Here is a 14,274-nt window from a genome sequence, read left to right as displayed (position 1 = left end):
AGTCTCGATCCAAAGCTGCTGTGAAGATGTGCATATCTGGCCAATAGCACATCGTATCCCATGAGATAAGTGGGTGTCCATGTATGTGGGCCTCGTCACAAAACCATCCTCAGTAAGCTGGAGAAGATGCTCTCTATAGAAAGCCATCTTTGTGCCGAGCTCTTGTGCCGGCTATATTCAAGTCCTCCTAGTATCTAGCTGAGTCAGGTCTTGGCGGATGAGCCTGGTGATCTCGGACTGTGTAAGAGTCAGAGATGGTGCATCCAATGAGTATTGGAAAGGGGGCAATCTGTCCATGCTGGACCCATGTACCTGAAACCATGATGTCATCTCCCCATACCAGCATGTTGTGTCTCCTTGCAAAGCTAACTGTCGAGAGGACTCAAGTGCTAGGCGGGCACATCTGTCTCTAGGGAGGTCCCACAACGGTGTAAAAAGGAGACTGGTATGGTAAGTGCCTCAACCACTAGTGGGGGGGCAGCAGGCTCTGCTCGAATAATGTCATGTGGTACTAAAGCCTTGGCTCTAATAAGCTGCGAGATCATAGAGACTAGAGGCTTCTCCATGTCTCCCCATCCATCAGTGCGACCCAACCTCCCGTGATGGTCCAATGAAGGCCCCCATAGCTGAACTCCATAAAGCAATGCGGAAGCCACCAGAGTGTCAAAAAGCCGAAGCTTCATCCCAGGCTCCTGAAACTGAATCTGTGAACACATCCTCTCCGATCCACCCAATGCTGCATGTGCTCTAGTCAGTCTAGTGTCTGCTGCTCTCCTCAATGAAAATGTTGGTCCACTAAAGACCACCCCAAGGTAGGTGTAAGCATCTATATACTCCACTGTCTCATGGCTGTATGTGAATGTGGGTGCTGATCTCCTGGCCCACTATGGGGTGGTGTTAAACACCATAACCTTGGTTTTACCAAGGTTGACAGACATACCAGTGTCGTGAGCAAACCTATGCAAAGCATCCAAGTGACGTTGTTGTGAGAGTGAGCAGCGGAAAGAGTGTGAGCGACGCGCGTCGAAAACGCTGGATGGAGAGAGAGAGAGAGAGAGAGAGAGAGAGAGAGAGAGAGAGAGAGAGAAAACACAAGTACTCTGCAAATGATGCTCTCAATACACAATCTGAATGACTACAAGACCCTAAGCATTCTATTTATAGTATATTAGGTTGAGGTGGTAGGGCAAAAATGTGTAACTGGTGCAAAAAACATAAAATCCCAAAAATGGCTAAAAATGTCTGCACCCAGCCACGCTCAGAAAATGACCAGCCGGACACGTGCTAAAAGTGTCCGCCCATGCAATCTACATGATGTGCAATGTGGCCAACCAGGGACAATCACTAGCCGTACAAAATGGCGAAGCAACGGTGGTGTAACTCTAACAATTGCATTCCCTCTGGAGAGTCGGAGATCAACACAATATCATCATCATATAACAATAATGGAATCCATGTCCCTGCCAATTGTGCAACTCTATCACCCTCTCTCTCAATATAGTCAGAAACCTCATCCACATACATACCAAATAGAGTAGGAGAGAGCACGCAGCCCTGCTTCACCCCGATAGTGGAGTGAACTAATGTAGATAACCCCTCTAGAGTGCGTACATGCCCCACTACTGACCTGTATAATGCCATGATCCCCCAAATCATCTTTGTGGGTACTCCCATCTCCAATAGTTTGCGCATCAATCTAGCTCTAGGCACCGTGTCAAATGCTTTGCAGAAGTCCACAAAGCAACAATAGATCCGTCTCCCATGTGATCTGCCCTCCTCAATAATGGCTTTAAGTGTCAAAATGTGGTCAAGAGTAGAAAAACCTCTCCTGAACCCTGCCTGCCCGGCTGCGCGTATACCCTCCCTCTCTACCCATCTACTCAGCTGCTGCTCAAGAATGGATGCGTACAACCGTGCCAATGTGTGTCCAATCATGATAGTGCGATAATTCCCAAGCTCCATAGGGTCTCCTGACTTGAAGATTGGTACAATAGTAGATAAACTCCAAGTATCAAGCAAACCCTCACACAAGGCACGGTTGAACATCACTGCTAGAAGCTCTACGATCAGATCCCTGGCATGTATAAAATGCTCAGGCACTAAGCCATCATGATCATATGCTCTCCCAGTCCTCATCCTATCAATGGCCTTCTTCACCATCTCAACGGTGAAAAAAGTACATGTGTGTGGGCATAGCTTGAGGGGGTCGGGAAGAGGCACCTGTCCAAGAACTGTGCACAGAGATGACACATTCTGGCTCCAAGCCTCTGTAGAAGTCATGGCAGCAGGGAGAGAGAGAGAAGAAGAAGAAGAAAGAAACTTCTATTGATGTTTGGAGCCTCAAGTCAACCTATAGCGATAAAAAAATACATCATTTGTTACATTCCACTCTAGGCATTGTGCCAGATCGGCATATGAGCAAAAAGTCAAAAACTACAAAAGCAAAGAGAACAAGAGAGATTGAGAGAGACGCGCGCGCGCACACACACACACACACACACACACACACACACAGAGAGATTAAATTGACTGTCCTTTTTTGAGGCCAAACTCTGCCTATAAGACAAATCAAGTACACCTTATTATTACATTTTGGTCCAATCAGAGGAACGAGAGAGAAGAGAAGGTAGAAGAAGAAGAAGAGAGCTTTAATGTTTATGCTACACAAATGAGACAAAACAACCTCTGAGATAGATTGATGTGCATGAATATTTTACTCTCACTACCGAGGAAAAAGGAGAAAAGATAACAAAATTAAAGTGCTACAAAACTGAAAATCCTACATGGAAGGGTGGATAGATAGAGCTCTAGCCTCTAACGATAGCGGTGGGGAAAAAATGCATCACTATATGCTCAGGACCTACAACCCATACAGCCATAGGATACATCAAAGGATAAGATACTCAAAATCATGGAGTGGTGAAGAAGCTCTATCTGGCTGTAAAAAGCCAACACAAATCTATCAAAAGCTCTCTCTGCCTCGTGCAGTGAAGCGAAACCATAAAGACTAGTGCTAGATACCAAAATGATATAAAGTATCCGTTGTAAGAAACCTCCTGTAGCAACTCATAAAAGCGAAGGGACTATAAAACCCGTGTGTTGTGCCTCCAAAATCATCCGCATCCATTCCATCATCTTTGGATGTGGTACCCCATAATAAAATGCAAATCTCCAGCACGACCAAATTGTAAGAGAGGCAAGAGGGACCCATTTGTCCTCCTCCATCACAAAAGCCGAGGAAAGATACCAAGATGAACATTTCTTTGACCAAGCCAACTTCCCCAAGGCTTCAGTAATCTGTCTCTCATACAATCTGCAATGATCATCAACGCTTGCCAACATTTAGGGTTTCTCTCTCTCTCCAAAAATTTCTCTCTCTAGAATTTTTTCTAGATCGCCATACCTATCTGTCTACCTTTGCGTTTTTGCAAGATCCCTCTACTTTTGTGCCATCTCTTGCCCTAGGGGACTCTCCCTCTACACGTACATTGCACATCTAGGAGATCATCGCGACGGGATTGCTCTCGCATTCGGAGGTTGTTTTTGTCCACTGTTGGATCTCACGAATTGTTCAGCCGTTGCCGCTGTTTTCAACTATATCCGTCCATCTTCTGCTGCTACTTCACATGGTATAAGATCTCTAGTATTGAGATCCGATCTTGGAGCGTTTTTTACGGTGTGTTCGGTGCTTTTCTAGCGTTTTTTCGAGAGGAGTTAGCTTGCTGTTTTGTCTGTAAATTGAGTGCAATAAATTTCAGATTCGGAGCGGTCAATTTGATCGAGTATAGATCCGCGACCGAAGAAGGGATAGTTTGCTTGCTGTCCAGTTGTGTCTAAGATTTAGTGCTGATTTGTAGTTGTACGGGCTGATTTGGAGCGGTTTCTTCCAAGTACCTTAACATATCCTCTTCACATGTTACGTGCGCGCTTCACTTGCGCCACGTGGACATGCTTCTGCCATGGTCTAGCATCAGTCATAGCCTAGCTTAGGACTGAGCTTGGCACTTTGGCAGCCTCTAGCAGGACATGCATGCCCAAGCCGGTCATCGCTGCATACCCTCTCTTGCACAGAACAGTTATGCCATCATGAGCATTTTCCAGAGCATAGAACCCTTTTTTCCAAATATACATTTTTCACTTATTTATAATAAGTGACTTTTGTTGGAAAAGTAGGTAGGGCAAATTGCTAAAGAAACTATAAAAGAAACCATTGGGCACTCAGAGGAGCACAAGCAGCAGAGCCTCTCAAGCAACAGTACCCACGCAACAGTACCCCAAGAAGCAGCATCAGCGTTTTTGGAGCAGATTTCAGCCATCGGTGTTTTTGCAATAGTACCATCCCTCAACCTCGCCGCGTACCAAATCCCATTCCCGGCAACAGATCCTCGCTGGAAAGCCATCCATCACAACAGTTTCCAGATTTCAGCCCTAGTGTTTTTCAGCCTCGTCATCGACATCATCGTCGTCACGACACAGTTTCCAGTTTTCAGCCCGAACTATCAGAACCATATTCAGCCCTACAGATCAGCCAGCGTTTTCAGTTTTCAGCCTTGATTCCGTCATCGTTGACACCATCGTCGTCGTCGTCGTCATCATTGTCATCGCAAATCCCGGACTTGACAAGGACACCATCATCGTTATCGAAACAATCACCATAATTGTCATCGTAGACATCGTCGTCGACATAGACACCATCCGTACCTCGTCGTCGACATAGACCCAATCAGTACCTCGTCGTCGACATCATCGTCATCGACATAGATCTCTTGTGTCTCTCTTTCTTTCAGTTCGATTCATTTCTTTCTAGTGAAGTAAAGCAACCCTTGTGTTTGTGTGCGGAGTACTAGATCTGAGCTAAATCCTAAACATTTCCATTGCACCTGACATCGCACGACCATACTCGTCCTTTCAAAACGACAGATAGTGACTCAAATGGTTATGGTGGTGGAGTCATTTCAAAACGTACATACGGATCCGATCTGTACCGTAAGGTTGTTCTGTATGGATCCCTACGGTGCGGATCAATCCATATAGGGCCAAAAAAAAATTTGGGGAGATAAGCGTGGCTGAAGGTTTTCAATACATTTCGTTGACTGTTAGGCAAAAAGCACTACACAGATAGCAACCTGTAGGTAATTTTCTATTCGCTTCTCTCTCTCTCTCTCTCTCTCTCTCTCTCTCTCTCTCTCTCTCTCTCTCTCTCTCTCGTGTCTGTCCAGCAACAAAGTCATCATGCCTAAGCCATGCAACCCGTACAGGAAGAAGCACACCAATGTCATCCGCATTATCAACAACCTAGGCCAAGTGGGTTCCGGCACTCCACGATGACAATGCAAGTACTGCATTTTCCACCTAACGAGTACAATTTCTCGTGTCGTCAAGCACTTCACGAGCCTTCTCTTGGTTTTTATTGCAAATATCCTAGAAAGTTTAGCGAGTTCAGGTTTTTTTTTCAAAATCACGTATTTTGATGTACATAAAACCTTTTTTGTACAGAACAATATACAATATGTACATATATGCCATGAAAATACGTTATGAACCACCTTGTGTTGGACCATTGTCAAGAGCTATGTGAGATGTACATCACAAGGAGATCGGTGACAAATGATGATTGCTATATTTGACTCATATAATCTCGATTCTTTGTGATCAAGAAGGTGCAAAAGCCATCTACAACAGAGGAGAGTGCACTTTGGTAGCGAGTCAATGCTCGAGTGCGGTCTTTTATCATCTTGAACTATACCCCACGGATTTTGAATCATGTGAAAAGCAATGACCGAGTGCCAAGCACATTTGGGATCATTTGGAATCTATCCATGAGCATGTTAACCCTATGACCCGTGTTGTTTTGCAAGTGCAGTTGATTAACCTGGATGCAGCCAAAGATGCTTCCATAAGGTCTCACATCAACAAGATGCAATCTTTGCAGTAGATAGATTCTTCGGATGGGGAAGAACATTGCATCGGAAGACACGACCATTTATTTGATGTCCCACTTACAGCCGTATTACTCGCATATCTGTTCTTCTTTGATTACAAATAGACGATTGAATACTATTAGGTGGGAGGAGTTAGTACCAATGGTTTTGGACCAGGAGAAACAATTCAAATCCCAAGTTAGATCAAGATCTTCTGATTCAACCGAGGCTTTGGCATCAAATTTCAAAGAAAAACAACAGGTTCCACGTTCTGCAAAGACCAATGAAGATTTGGAAGCCTTGAAAGCCCACAGACATTGTAAACATTGTGGAGAGAAGAGTCATTACTTGAGGAAATCTCCTTTTCGGAGAGCGGAGTCAACCAGAGTGACTCGAGCACCTACCTTACAGATGGAGATCCCACACGATCAATTACCTTTGGAGCAGGAGGGGAATATTACTTTCCTCGACTCTTGAGATTGGATCATTGACAATGATGCAGTTAGGCACATGACTTCTTCTCGTAAATCTGAGGCAGTATGAAGGTTCACAATGTTCGGAGGCAAATCAGACTTCAATGGTTCTTGTACACAGTGAGGGGGCTATGGAGCTTAATCCAAACAACAAAGAGGGAACATCTCCCATGTTCTTTATGTGCCTTGTATTGGTTACGACATTTTGTCAATATATGAGCTTTGCAGACTTGCCATGGTGCTTGTATTTGATGAGCAAAGGGTGTCAATCTGAGATAAAGCTTTCGGTACGGAAGTCAAAGGGGGTACAACAGTATGTGGATTGCACCGACTTGATCCTCGTCCTTCATATTTGGACTCACACCTAGCATGTGAGAGTGCGCGTGTGCGTAGGCGTGAGAGAGAGAGAGAGAGAGAGAGAGAGAGAGAGAGAGAGAGAGAACACAACACCTGTATAAGAAAGGGGGCGATCAGCCCCCCATTGACCTACAGCAGAAAAAATGCTACTCTATTAGAGAGAGCCGGTGTGGGATACAAATGCCAGATGATATATAATGGGTACCCCCTCGCCCCATATATACGAGTGCCCAAGGGAGTCCATATTGGGTGGGTGGCCGCCCCAAATCTGGGCGGCCGGACAAAAGTGCAACTTATACATGGGTGGCCAGCCCGGAGACATACTAGCCGTACAAGTATGCCGTAGACCTATGTGAAGCAGCAGAGTGGTGTAAGTCTAACACCCCCTCTCAGCACTTGATGCTGAACAAACCGCATGAAGCCGAAGATGTGAGGAAAATGATGAAGATGACTGCTGCAATGTCCACTGAAGGATACCCCATGAGTGTAAGAACAGTCTAGAGTGTCCCGACCGCCAAGAAATCTCCATGGTAAAGTGTCGTCACGAGCAGTGTAGCAAACTATTGGACTCCACCAATACAGGGTGAAATTACTGCGTGAAGGTTCCGAACTGAGTGTGAAAACAACTCCTTGTCGTAAAAGAAGTGTCAATAGACCCGCAAGTGTCCTGCCCAATAGGATCTATGGTGTCTATAGTCAAATTGTTTGGAGAAAATGGTGAAGCCCAGAACCCATCATGAGAATGATTGGAAGCCTTTCAATGCATGAACCTCTGACCCAGTGTGGCCAGGTGGCTATGGCTGTGTAAAACTCCAGGAAGGCCAGATGTAGCAATCTGTGTAAGCGTCCTTCGAAACAAGGAAAGCCAGTCTAAATAGTCTGCATTGTAGAAGCTGCAGCAGTCACCGGACAACAATCGGATTGTGGAAGTGCACGTGTACGGAAGAGAGAGAGAGAGAGAGAGAGAGAGAGAGAGAGAGAGAGAGAGTAGACAACACCAAAATGCTCATATGGCGAAGAGGGGGCAATCAGCCTCCCATGACTACCATGAGCAGAAGACCCAATACACAATAATCAGATGATGGAAGTGGGTACCCCCCTGCCCCATAAATAGGTGCCAAGGGGAGGTAGGGCAATGCCAAAAAAAAATCCCACGACCCAACAAGAAAAAGAATATGGGAAATATATGAGGGCGTCCGGACAAGGTGGGCGGCCGGACCAATAGCAACCTAGACTATGGGTGGCCAGCCTGGAGACATACTAGCCGTACATGTATGCCCTAGACCTGTGAAGCAACAGAGTGGTGTAAGTCTAACACGGATGGTTTCTCCTGTCAATAGGTACAATAGGTAGGGAAATCCAAGATGAGAGGAAAGCCACAGTCAACAATCTGCGTTGTGAAGGGCCTCTGAGAAGAGGTGTGGTCAGACCAAGCTGTGTGCACCATGGTCCTCCTGTAGAAGTAGGGAAGCCAGACTAAGAAGTCTGCGCTGTGAAGAACCTCTGAGAAGAGGAAATGCTAGACCAATCTGTTTGCCATGTCTTGTATGTATCTCCTGCCTCCAATCCTCCTTTGTCGACCAAAACAAAATCCGCGCCAACAATGCCACCAAACCGCAACTCCGTGTGCCTCTCAATGTGAATGAGCTGCGTTTGAAGAACCTCTGAGAATAGGAAATGCCAAACCAATCTATCTGCGCCGTCTTGCGTGTATCTCCTGTCACGTGACACATCCCAACCCAATGTGTCCGTGGACAAGCTATACCACAGCAGGGTTCAGTCAGTCCAGTCAGTTTAGATTAGCAGTGATCTGGCACTTTTGAGAGTCTATTTATAGACGGTGCATGCCCAGTCACTTAGCATAGATGCATATCCTCCGGTTGCACACAGCATGATCATCGGAATTCCCATCAGAATCCATTAGCATCAGTTAGGGGAATTTTCCAGTGCATTTAGCCTATTTTCCTATTTATTGGTTATTTTCACTTATTATTTTTAAGTGACTTTCCAACAATAGTAGGTAGGGCAATTTTGCTAAGTTAATATATAAGCAAACCCAAGTTAGCACTTTCTAGCAGAAGAGGCAGCAGGAGCTTCCCGCTCAACCGGCAACTTCTCAGCAGTACCCCCTCAGACCATCCCTGGCGTTTTTGCATCTTCTCCCCTTCCTGGCGTTTTTGCATCAACACAGCAGCCCTGGCGTCTTCCCCCTTTCATCATCGCCAAGATCATCAGCATTGTAGTGTTTTGCTCACCAAACATCAACCCTAAAGGACCAGCGTTTTGGATTGCAATAACTAGAAAACTCCAGCGTTTTTCATCAGCTTTTGCTAGCGTTTTTGCAGCAGATCTCAGCGTTTTATTTTCAGCCTCATCAGCGTTTTGATTCTCAGCCTGACTGCAGCAGATACACGCAGGAATTCAGCCATAGACGCAGTAGCAGAACCACCCCAAGTTGGTTGCAGATGCTCCCCCATTTTCAGCCATAAAAACGCAGCCAAAACAGTCATTTTCAGCCACCGAAACAGTCCCCGAATTCAGCGATTAGAAGATCTCAGATTTCAGCCATCAAGTCGTCGTCGTCATCACCGTCGTCGTCGTCAGCATAGTCCCATTGCATCAGTCCATTGCATTCGCATTGTACACCTTTGTGCAATCAAAGTAGACCACTCTCGCCGACGAGAGTGGGGCCTTCGGAGGAGGGTTTTACAACCTCTCGGTGTCGTATCTCTTCTCTCTCCTTCTCTCAGTCTCATTCACTTGCACGCACAATATCCACTCACTTTGTTCGTGACCACAGCACTCTACAAGCTCTCTCTTTCCCTAAAGAACTAAAAGGAACCTTGAGCAATAAAGATCACTAATCTTTAGAAAATACAACATTCATTCCGCTGCACCTTACATTGGTATCAGAGCTTTGGAAGTGTTTTGCTTTACTTGAGGAAAGAACCACAAGAACCACAAGAATTTTTTTTGCTTGTTGCGATCGCACGAACCCAAGTTTACTTGGGCGTGGCGATTCCTAATCGTGTTTTGTTGAAGAGTGATAGGAATCCCAATAAAGAAGGGCTTGTCCAACCTCCCTTTGTGTCTCTTTTCACTTATTAAGAGCGGACCGTGCACTTAGCGGCCGGCCAATCGACGTGAGGTGGGAAAAAGCAACCTTGGTGTGAGCGTAAGGCCGCCAAGGGGTGCCCGCAGAAAGGAGTAGAACTCGTGTGAAGAGAAGATCCTTCTCCAACGCGATTTGCAAGCGAAAGAAAACCTCAAGAACCCCAAGAACTCAAGACCCTCAAGACTCAAGAACCTCAAGAACTCTAGATTCTCACGAATCAAGGATCTCAAGAACCTCAAGACCCTCAAGAACCCAAGTTCCTCGCGAGCTTAAGACCCCAAGATCATAGTGCATGGTCGTCACCCGAAGCGGAATGGATACTTTGCATACAGGTGATGAGCATGAGCGAGGCCACAGAGACTAGTCCCCACCTGGAGATGATTTCTTCAACCCTCCCCCTTCGCCATCTACGCCAGACCCTATGGAGGCAATGATGAAGCAGATGATGGCCATGATGGATAGACAGGAAGACAAGCGCCTTGCTTTAGAACGCAAGCGCGACGCAAGAAAAGAAAGAAAAGAACTAAGGACGAAAGAAGCGGCAGCACGAAAGGCAGCATTGGAGGCCAATCGTGCCGCTCATAGATTGGCTTTGGAGACCGAGCGTAAAGCTCGTAGATTGGCTTTGGAGGCCGAGCGTGAAGCTCGACGAGAGCTACACACTCAAGAATTGATTGTCCAAGTCCTAGCCTCGAAGACCGAACCACCCAAAGATCGTGGGAGTTCGTCAGGTGGCGCAAGCCACGACACGGATTCCAACCATCCAGTCACAGAAAAGTTGATTTTCAATAAGTATGACGGTAAGATGGATGCTACAGTTATTCATTCTTGGGTGCACCAATTTAATGCTTATTTTGCGACAACTAAGAAGACAAGCAATAGCAAAGTTTTGACGACAGCTATGTACCTTGCCGGTGATGCCATTGATTGATACCACGCATAGCAAGAGGCACAGCTAGCCGCGCACCTAGAGGCAACCGACGATTTCACGCCCCTCTCTTTTAGTTGGGCTGATTTCCAAAACAAGCTCAAGGCGCGGTTTATGCCACCTCAGTACCTCGCACAATTGAAGGACGATTGGCGTGCTCTCAAGCAAAATGGTATGCTGGTCATGTCTTTTTCTAATCGTGTTTTGCAGCTAGGTACCCAACTACGCATGTCAGATGAAGAGCGCAAAGAGGCTTTTCTCTTTGGATTGGACGAGTATATCAAGTACGATGTCGAGGTGTTCGATCCAATCGATCTCAACAAGGCGGTAGCGATTGCTCTCGCACAGGAGATGAAGCACAACAAGGGAAAGCCTAAGGAGAACAAGACTTCCACAAGTACCTCGTAGATTTCTCAGAACCCTCAAAACGGTAAGAACGGTAAGAATGGTAAGAATGATAAATCTTCTAACCAATCTACCAACAGTATCTCATCAAAGAATTCTTCCAATGAATCTAAGGGTAAGGCTAACACAACTGCTAAACCTAAGCTTACTCCAGATGAAAAGGTAGCACAAGGAATTGTAGGAGGTTACATCACGTCGGAAGAACAAAGCACTTATTCTAAGAAAGGTCGTTGTTTTCATTGTCACATTAAGGGTCACATAAAAAGAACATATCCTAAGCTTGAATCGAATGAATCTAAAGAACCCACAGCACCCACTACATCTGTCAATGCAATGAATGATACACGATTGTGCCCAAAGTTTCTTAGGACCCTCCCATTGATGATTCTCTCATGAAATGTTATGGTCGCACGTCGGGGCACTGTTTTGTCATATTGTTTGACCCAGGTAGTATGAATGATGTGATCAGTTCCTCTCTTGTTGAGAGAGCCCGCCTCGAAGTTAGTCCGAGATCTCCTATCGAGGTCTCTGGCTTTCGTCCTGGTATGGACGCTCTCATCACCGAGGAATGCCTTGATGTGTTATTTGCAATTAAACAGACTGCCTTCACTAGAATATTTGTTGTTTCTCCTCTCTCAGCATGTGATATGATTTTGGGCATTCAATGTTTTCGTGATAATGACGCTCTCATGGATTTTCTGACTAACACTATAACTCTCAATGCCAAAAGTGATTCTCCTATTGTCATTCACTTAGAGGACATTGCTCATTCTCCATCTCTCATTGCTAATATGCAGGACAAGATTGACAAGATTCAGGAGAAGGAGACTCTCTCAGTCTCTTTTTCTCCACAGCATGACACATAGGATTTGCATGATTATGAGAAGCATGATAATTTGAATTATAATGATTTGCATGATGATTTGGATGACAAAGACAAGCATGATGACTTGCACGAAGATAATGTGATTGATGATGTGTTACTTGATGCTGTTCCTACCGAAGCTAACCTCGTTGTAGATTCGATCAATCACCAAGAATCAATCTTGGCTTTCGAGTCGAGGTCCACAGATCACCCACAAGACGATTCGATAGATCCCAAAGAAGCAATCTTGGCTCTCGAGCCTTGGTCAAAAGTACCCTCACACGAAGTATTATATGTTCGCATGATTGATACGCACGCATTGTTCGAGTGTTTCATTCGTGAAGGTTTCCTATATTTTAGTCAGCATCGTTATGTGATCCCTTTTCCTAGGCATGACATATTGTATGTTGAGCATGTTTCTCTCATGGATGAGCACGAATGTATGTGGATTGTGCATGAAAAGCTAAAAAGTTTGTATGTCAGGAAGTCACATTCCATGTCTCTTCCGTGGCATGACGCAGTTTCCGAAAGAGCACATAATAGTATGAGCACCAAGCATGGGCATTTCCATTGTGATTTGCCACCGTTGATTGATTTCGATCAAACAGAAAAGGTTCGACCGCATTGTTTGCATGTGTTTGATGAACGGGTTGTCATTCCGTCGCTATGTTCATCTACATTGCATGCACAGTCTTTAGAGAAGACAAGATTTTTTTCCTTCACTTTACATGGAATGGGTATATACGTTCATGGTTTTGTGTTGGAAATGGTTTCAGGAATTTTCAGCCATGGAGATTCTTGAAGACGAAAGAAGCAGGACTCTAGACAAAGTTGAAGAAAGAAAGGAGATTCTGAAGACTTTGTGTCGCTTTCGGCGCGGCCCAACAAAGCAAGCGTGCAGACCTTTATGAAGTTCAAGTACCGCACGACCCACACATCAGAGTGGACTGACGGAGAGTCCCTTCCAAGATTCCGGATGCTGTTGGCGATCTTCCTCGACGCCATACAGTTCGGTACCAGTACCTCACTTTGAAAAAGAGGGGATGTCATGTGACACATCCCAACCCTATGTGTCCGTGGACAAGCTATACCACAGAAGGGTTCAGTCAGTCCAGTCAGTTTAGATTAGCAGTGATCTGGCACTTTTGTGAGTCTATTCATAGACAGTGCATGCCGAGTCACTTAGCATAGATGCATATCCTCCGGTTGCACACAGCATGATCATCGGAATTCCCATTAGAATCCATTAGCATCAGTTAGGGGAATTTTCTAGTGCATTTAGCCTATTTTCCTATTTATTGGTTATTTTTACTTATTATTTTTAAGTGACTTTCCAACAAAAGTAGGTAGGGCAATTTTGCTAAGTTAATATATAAACAAACCCCAAGTTAGCACTTTCTGGCAGAAGAGGCAGCAGGTTCCCGCTCAACAGGCAACTTCTCAGCAGTACCCCCTCAGACCATCCTTGGCGTTTTTGCATCTTCTCCCCTTCCTGGCGTTTTTGCATCAACACAGCAGCCCTGGCGTCTTCCCCCTTTCATCATCGCCAAGATCATCAGCATTGTAGCGTTTTGCTCACCAAACATCAACCCTAAAGGACCAGCGTTTTGGATTGCAATAACCAGCAAACTCCAGCGTTTTTCATCAGCTTTTGCTAGTGTTTTTGCAGCAGATCTCAGCGTTTTGTTTTCAGCCTCATCAGCGTTTTGATTCTCAGCCTGACCGCAGCAGATACACGCAGGAATTCAGCCATAGATGCAGTAGCAGAACCACCCCAAGTTGGTTGTAGATGCTCCCCCATTTTCAGCCATAAAAACGCAGCCAAAACAGTCATTTTCAGCCACCGAAACAGTCCCCGAATTCAGCGATTAGAAGATCTCAGATTTCAGCCATCAAGTCGTCGTCGTCATCACCGTCGTCGTCCTCGGCATAATCCCATTGCATCAGTCCATTGCATTTGCATTGTACACCTTTGTGCAATCAAAGTAGACCACTCTCGCCGACGAGAGTGGGGCCTTCGGAGGAGGGTTTTACAACCTCTCAGTGTCGTATCTCTTCTCTCTCCTTCTCTCGGTCTCATTCACTTGCACGCATAATATCCACTCACTTTCTTCGTGACCACAGCACTCTACAAGACGGAAAGCTCTCTCTTTCCCTAAAGAACTAAAAGGAACCTTGAGCAATAAAGATCACTAATCTTGAGAAAATAC

At 45.4% G+C, this 14,274-nt stretch overlaps 1 protein-coding gene across 1 annotated transcript in view; it reads right to left on the bottom strand.

Moving 5' to 3' along the window:
* Positions 1-14,274, bottom strand: part of APC8 (anaphase-promoting complex subunit 8) — a 68,201-nt gene that overhangs the window by 39,150 nt on the left and 14,777 nt on the right. The gene's annotated exons all lie outside the window — the stretch shown is intronic.

The sequence above is a fragment of the Adiantum capillus-veneris genome, chromosome 13, assembly GCF_014529385.1.
Source record: "Adiantum capillus-veneris isolate H3 chromosome 13, ASM1452938v2, whole genome shotgun sequence".
In the NCBI taxonomy this organism is placed as follows: Eukaryota; Viridiplantae; Streptophyta; class Polypodiopsida; order Polypodiales; family Pteridaceae; genus Adiantum; species Adiantum capillus-veneris.
Note: the sequence above shows the minus strand (reverse complement) of the source record. Positions and strands in the feature narration are given on the sequence as shown.